This window comes from Rosa rugosa, chromosome 3 (genome assembly GCF_958449725.1).
Source record: "Rosa rugosa chromosome 3, drRosRugo1.1, whole genome shotgun sequence".
NCBI classification, from domain to species: Eukaryota; Viridiplantae; Streptophyta; class Magnoliopsida; order Rosales; family Rosaceae; genus Rosa; species Rosa rugosa.
In genome coordinates, this window is record NC_084822.1 from 29,618,814 (window position 1) to 29,626,438 (window position 7,625).

The window sequence follows — 7,625 nt, forward strand, 5'->3', positions numbered from 1 at the left end:
CAGCACACACCCCCCCCCCAGTACACCCACCTTTTGAAAGTAAGGTTAGAAACACAAAACCTAACATTCTGAACTAGACTAAAAAACTCAACAAAGCCCTAAGTTCATACGACCAAAACTGAAATTAAATGGTACTAGAGGTAGAGGTAGAGGAATGATTTTCACCCCCACCATCTCGGTTGCATCTCCCATAGCACCTTCTTTCTGAAAAACTGAAACTCTAGGGTCCTAATTAACCCAAACCAATCCAGCCCAAGAAAATATGAGGCCAATAGCCAAGAAGGCCCAAACTGATCGACCAAACCCTAGTTGAAGGCACAGTAAGCACAACTTTTGTTAAGATTCACCACGATCCTGCCGTCGCTAACCTCATGCCCAAGTAGAAGAACCCCACCAAGAGACCAGCTCCTTGCCCCCTTGATAGGAGTTGTTTCATTTTTCAACATTTGTGGATTCTCTTGGCTTTAAAAAAATTAGAAACCAAAATGAATTCAGCCATTTCTTAAAAAAAAAAAAAATGGAAAATGAAAATACCTAGCGCTCTGCTAGGGTTGGGAGAGCGCCGCTTTTGGCCTCTCTGTACCTTCCTCCATCATCGGTGGATCACCTTTCCGACACCGTCCTCGGCGTTGTTACCTTTGCGCACGACTTCTATCGTGCCTACTTATCAACTGCGGCAAGCATGCTTCCCGGCAAATACTTTTTGCTCCCAACCTCTATCTGATCGTGGTTGGTGGAGAGAAGATGGGGTTGTACCGCCTTGCTGGGTTGGCACGGCACCGGATGTGAACAGACTCCGACCGTGCCGGGCACGTCTGAAACTGGGTTTGTTCTATAGATCTGATCCGGGGGCAGTGAAGCTAGGTGCGATTCGCTGCTCGCCCATGATTACAGGTGCTGAGATTCCAACACCGGATTCGTCAACACCATCTGCTCCGTCTGATATAAAGCCATCAACCCCTTTTCCGAGGAGTTCCAATCATCGCAAGGCGATCGAGGCAGGCAGGCTTTGGTTCCAGTAGGTGGATCCGAGTACCACTGGGGCTAGCGGCGCCGCTTTGATTCGAGAGCACAAGTGTGGGAAGGGGGGTCTCCGGCGAGGACTGACGGCGTAGCGCCTGAGGATGACGGCAAAACAGGTCTGGGTGCCCAGAGAAATTTTGGGTGCCCAACTGTGGGCCTGGGCTCCTCTCTGTTTGGGCTACTCAAGCTGGGCTTGTGTTTAGGCCTTGTTTTCTGGTTGGATTCGCATTTGGGATCCAGGAGATTTTTTGTGGATTTCTTTTTCTGCTACACTTTGGAATTGGAATTTCGGCTACTTAGGTAGAAGATTGCTCTCTACTCGACGTATTAATTTGCGTGGAGTGGGTAAGGTCGGTCACACTACCGCTGGTTACCTTGATAGAAGGTTACCCTCTACTCGACACATATTTTTATGTGGAAGCATGGTTGACCATACTATTGGTACCGGTTTACATAGCCCGAGGTCTGCCCGGTGCCTCATCAAATGCTTTTTAGCATCCCTTCATATCCTCGCTAGGTTTTACTTCCGATGCCTTGTTGCATCTAGTTTTGTTTCTATTATTTTTTATTTTGATGTAGTCTCTACATCTATAAGTTATAATCGTTCTTATTCTTATTTTTATTCTTAATAAAATGATTGACTATTACTCTAAAAAAAAAAATTCTTTAAAAAAAAACTAAACATCTCAAGTTCTCAACCCATATGGCAAAGCGATGGTCGACCACCTCCTCAACAAACAATTTGAGGAGGCCAAATTCTAGCAACTCTGAACCTAATGGGGCAAAATCCAACCAAGCCAATCCTGCATGATAAAATCCGTGAAGCCAAAAAAATCAAACTTTGGACTATGAAATAACTAGTTTGTAATATTTGTTTCAATAATCAATAAAATAAAATTTAAGTTACTCAAAAAAAAAGAAAAAAAAAAGATGTATTGTGGGTTGTAAAATAAGAAGTGTAAATTTCACTTCCTAAGCTTTTTTTTTTTTTACTGAAATCCCTAAACTTAATACCAATTTTATATAGGCAATATATGTAATGAAACATATACGATAGTAAAGCAAAAGTTATTGACATATTATATAATAAAGTAATTTTTTTTACTCTATCCATCAGTAAATGGACATTAACATATAAAAAGAAAAAATAATTTGTAGCTAAAGTTGTGCGAAAATATATTCATTATATCCTAGCGTGATATGTTTTCTTTTAACTTTAAGAAAATGTTAATTTTGACTAGAATACCACGTGATCGCCCATTGTTTTCCAACACCACGGCACAACCCATTATTGTTAAAACCACATGAACGCCCATTGTTTTCAAAAACCACGGCATAAACCATTGTTTTTGTTTTCAAAACCATCTCTAGAATCATCCAACTCGGTCTATAAAAGGGACCATTTGTGCTTACAAGCTATTCATTTCTAGCTAATTACCAAGTTAAGTTTCATTTCCCATATCATAGTGAAAATGATGAGAATCAATATTTTTGAGACCTCTGGAGTGCAAGATGAAGAGAAAGATGATGCAGATGAAGAAATGTACAATATCAAGCTAATCATCGAATCAATGATTTACCAAATTAAGAGGTATAATCTATTTCTTATTTGATCAAGGTTAAGGTCTTAACCGAGTTGAATTTTTCCAACCATATGTGCTCTTTGTACTGCTTGGTTTGCCTATTTTTATTTTGTCTCTTCCTTCGGGATGGGTGATTTATGTCTCTTTTGGTGAAGCCTTTGACACCAAAAGAGGGCTTGCTTTATAGTAGTAGAGATATATGACATCTTTAGAAACAAAAAAAATGAAAGAGAATCAGTATTACAGAGAACAAAGATAGCTAGGTTAGAATGATTTTAGATCATGCCTAACTTCTATGCATCATTACCCTGCAGGTTTGTTCTAATAAGATGAAAAAGACTGATACAGGTACCGCCTCTTTTCTCTAGGGCATTCAGCTTGTCATGATCCCAAAAGCTTTGTGCTGGTCTCAGACCCCTTTATCACTCCCCAAGAAGCACATACTTGGTGCGTTGATCGATCAAGGGGCTGGGCAACAGATGCATGAGATTCTTGAAGACTGCATTAAGTCTTTGCAGTGGTAGAGATGTGTCTTGTCTGATTTTCATGTCCTATGCCTTCATAACATATTAGCACTTGATCCATGCTTTTGCAGGATTTGAGATTTGAGAGCTACCTTCATCGTCTTCGTCGTCAAACTGGTCTTGAGTTTTCACTCCTTCAACTTCACTGATACCATTAGCAACAGTTGTCAAGATACCACACTCTTGTATTTCTGTATCAAATCTAGTCTACTTGATGTATCGATATATTAATGTACCATAAAATTTTCCACACTTGTATGGTGAATTGAACATTATTAGAACAATATTTAAGAGCTATATATACCTGTGGACGTGTATATTTGCAATTTCTTTTTCATAATCAAATCTTCCACTATTCTATTAAAGGCCTTTTGCTGTTACTTAAAGTTCAGCATACCCTTCTATTTCATATAGGATTTTCAATTCTCAAGTTATGTTATAGGATTTTCAATTTCCCTTTGTCCATTTGTTGAAAGTTCAGCATAATCTTCCTACGTTTTTGAGATGACACCTATTTTAGTGAGAACTGAAGTGAAGAATTCAGCAAATAATATTTTTATTTATTTTTTATTTTTTATTATTTATTTATTATTATTATTATTATTTTTACAGGGAAGTTTAAAATGTTTAACCCAAGAATGCCAACGAGGGGAATTGGCTTCTACAAATTAGAAAGTCCTTCATTTCAATTAAATTCCATCATTTTTCCCTCACTCAAACACACCATCTAATAATTTCCATGGGACCTATTCACAAATGGATAATCTATGAGCTGAGCAGCACTAGGGCAATTGTTTGGATCAACTTGTAGGCATTGATGGATGAAACCTTGTGCCTCTATCGACAAAGAATCAGGAGCCAGAGGAGGCTCCTGTATTTCGAATCTTCCATAATGCCTGCATATGTTTTAAACGCAAACAAAGATGATGTTATAAAATAATATAGAAGTCGAAGAGATCAATCATCTAATCGTCTTGAACCACAAAGAGAAAAAGCTCTAATTTAAGGGCAACGCCAACAATAGGGTGCCATACCAGAATTGAGACATATATAGAACTTTGCATCTCCAACAGCCCATTTTAGAGGGTTATGGTTTCAGAATTATAGGTCTTGGGCTCATCCCAAGTCTTATATTTGAGACTTTTTCATAACCAAGTCCCATGTACAGTGGCCTGAGGCCGCAGATTCGGCTAACCTAGCCCGAGCAAGATCAAAACACGCTTGGGAGAAGAGTTGAAGAAGACGTGCTGGTTTCAAAATGCTGGAAGACGTGCACTGGAGAGAGAAAAGTTCATAAAAATGGAACTGCTATGGTGGGCCCCACTCTGATTGCTTGTCTCCTAATGATCATTGGGGGTTACAACGGTCGTTAAATCAATGGCTGTGATCAGTCCAATTTGAATATGGACGGTTTTGATGTGGTCTTTTTTTTTTTTTTTACTCAAACGAATATATTTTGAATTTGAGGGCTCAGATTTGTGGGAAAAGATATGATCAACGGCTCTTATTAAATCGAGGGTTATTAATTCCATTTCTATCCAAAAAAAAAATTTACCAGAAAATTGAGGAAAAAAATATGGACTAAATCAATTTGCCCCTCCAACTTTGGGGCAAACATCAGTTTGGTCCATGATCTTTTTTTTAATCATAATGGTCCCTGCACTTCCATTTTCCGACACGCAAGTCCAAAATTCAAAATTGGCTCGAAACGTGACGTCAGATGCTGAGTTGGACCCGACATTCGGGCCCACTTTTCAGATTTTAAATCCCCAACAAGGGAAAAATGGATATTTTAAATTTAATTTAATTTATTTTTTCTTTTAGTAGAATTTAATCAAATTTCTAAAGTTTTTTTTTCTTTACAGACCAAAAAAAAAATTATTTCTTCTCGGTATTTTCTCTCCTTTGCTTCACTTTGTCTCTCTCTGCCTAAAACCAAATCGATCCAACCTCTCTATCTGCCTAAAATACATTCCTGACAGCAGGAGAGAAAATTATAATTACTGCTTAAGATCATCCTGAAGTCATTAGCAGTGACCTTTTTCTATCTCTCAAGAAAAAGGAAATCGACTCCACTTTAGTCTGTTTTCAGTGGGTCGAAAAGATTGAAAATGATAACTACTACAAAATGTATGAAGATACAGATGTAGAAGAAAACAGAACTACAGCAAGGATGGAAAGTAACTCTTTGTCCTTGGCCACAATTCAGAAACAGATGATAACATGTGAAGAAACAGGTGTGAAGGGCACCGAAAGCAACTTTTGCTCTTATAAAGTAACGTTTTCTTTTCAAAAAAGAAGAAGGTAAAAACACTTCACCAAAGGGGAATCTGCTTTTTGTCATTCGACCTCAGTCATCCGGAGCACTCACAAAAGCATAAAAAAATGGAGTTGTCTTGTACATTTTTATGTTTTGAATTCTGGTTTGAAGTCGCTCCCTATATAAGGAGCTTTAGAGTCAATTTGTAAGGCATCAGAAAATTGAGAAGAATAATTTTCTCTCAAGAAATAAGACAGCCATAGTAGCAATGTGTTTTGTAAGAAATCGTGTGGAGTTTAGGGTTTAGGTGCTTTTATTTCAAGTAAGTATCTGTAATCATACTCATGGATAGCTAAACCGCTTTTAGTTGTTTACCTGAGAATGAGGCTCTGAGTTCTTAGCTTATAATTATGTTTGAATAAATAATTTGAAATTGCTCATCTACTTCGTCAAAATTGCAAATTTATGTTAGTTCATATTGTTCATATTATTCTATCTTATGCCTTTATCCTATACAACCTTGAAGTTTAAATTTTTTGTTTCAAAGAAGAAACTTTTTCTTTAACTCTGTGTAGAAACAAGCAGTAGTAATTCCGCCTGTTTGAGTAACCGTTGGGCAGAGAGCCGTTAGGTGAAAAGTTTGGCATGTTGAAGACTAGTTTTGTTTTTTGCAAAATCTAAAGAAACAGGTTTTTCCAAGAAAAATGAAATTTTTAACTAAAAAGTCAACATAAGATATATTAGGCACTATCCTAAAAAGGAATACATTTTTAGGTATTTTCCTATAAGATTACCAACTTGTTGGTCTGTTTTGTTGAAGGATGTCGACATAATGTGTGCCTCTACAAACTAGGGTTTAGAGTTGTAATAGAAAAAGGTTCTAGGTATTCAATTGTATTCGGATTCTTACCTTTTGTGTACCTTGTAACTCGCTATATAAGGGCTCCTATTATCAATAATAAACACACAATTACAATTCTCTACAACACGTTATCAGCACGAGTTCTAACCCTAGCCCAAAGAAAAAAACCCTAAAAACTCTCTCTCACAAAAATCTGCCGCAGCCCTCCTTGCCCACAAAAAACCCTAGCTACAGCCCAACCTCCTGCCGCAGCCTCCTGCAGCCCCTGTTGCACCAGCCCGCCTGCAGCCCGAGTTGTTTTCTGCAGCACCCTGCTGCTGCCTGCCTCCCACAGCAGCCCTACGCTCTGCCCCAGCCTCCTGCCGCAAACCGCAAGTCCCTACCGCACCCGCCTGCTACTTGCACTACTTCCTGCCTTCCTGCCGACCTGCACAGCAGCCCCCGCTGCTTCCTGCTTTCCTGCCGCACCCTCCAGCGAAGCACATCCTGCTGCACAACCGCGCGCGCCCCTGCGTCCCTGTACCCTTCTGCTTGCTGCTGCCGAGCCCACTGCCTGCTGCTACCGAACCAGTCGCACCTCCCTGCCGCACCTTCGTGCTGCACAACTGCCCGAGCCCGTTGCCTGCTGCTGCCAAATCTGCCGCTGCTGCTGCTCACCGTTCGGTCACTGCTCTTGTTGCTGCAGTTTATTAAAACAAGCCTGCTCCAACACGCGCGTGTCTTCAAGCCAAGAACAATCACGTAAGTTTTTATAATTAAGGTTGCTGCTTTATTGTATTTTAAATTCCTTTTATTTTCTGCAGAATATTGGAATATATGTTGCCAAATGGTTTTGAGTATTTAACAAAGCGGAATTGTGGGGATTCACGCTTAACGAACTAAGAGTGTTCACATGAACTAAGAGTGTTCATAATTAAACGAACTAAGAGCGTTCGTATGAACTAAGAGTGTTCATAATGCTTGGACTAAGAGCGTCCGTAAGCATCAAATTGTGACCATATTAATTATTGTTTGGTCTAATCCAAAAGAGATTCTTGGAAATTGATTTCTTGGTAGCATAGCTCGGAAATCTTATTATTTTAGTTTTCGTGGAAGTTTAGCTTCGAAACTAATATATCTTCTCTTCTTATTTTCAGGATGTCGAATGAACCAAGGCTTGACTTTCCTATGCTTGACTCAACAGGCTCGGATTACCACAGTTGGGTAACCGATGTTGAGAACCACCTCACTTGAAAGGGAATATTACCCATAATCCAGACACCTAATCCGGATCTTGTGTTCGTGCGAACACCTACAAAGCATGCTCAATCAGTTATCTTGATGCGACGCCATATGGACAAGGCACTCAGATTGGAGTATATGTCGATCAAGAA

The 7,625-nt window shown here is 39.3% G+C and overlaps 1 long non-coding RNA gene across 2 annotated transcripts; it reads left to right on the forward strand.

Moving 5' to 3' along the window:
* The first annotated feature begins 2,399 nt into the window (after window positions 1-2,399).
* LOC133740175 (uncharacterized) lies at window positions 2,400-3,427 on the forward strand. 2 transcript variants are annotated; one of them, XR_009861055.1, is made up of 3 exons: window positions 2,436-2,614; window positions 2,921-2,954; window positions 3,202-3,427. It is a non-coding gene; the product is annotated as an uncharacterized LOC133740175 (long non-coding RNA). The 2 variants fall into 2 exon arrangements; XR_009861056.1 differs by having other exon boundaries at window positions 2,400-2,614; window positions 2,921-3,427.
* The last annotated feature ends 4,198 nt before the right edge of the window (window positions 3,428-7,625 follow it).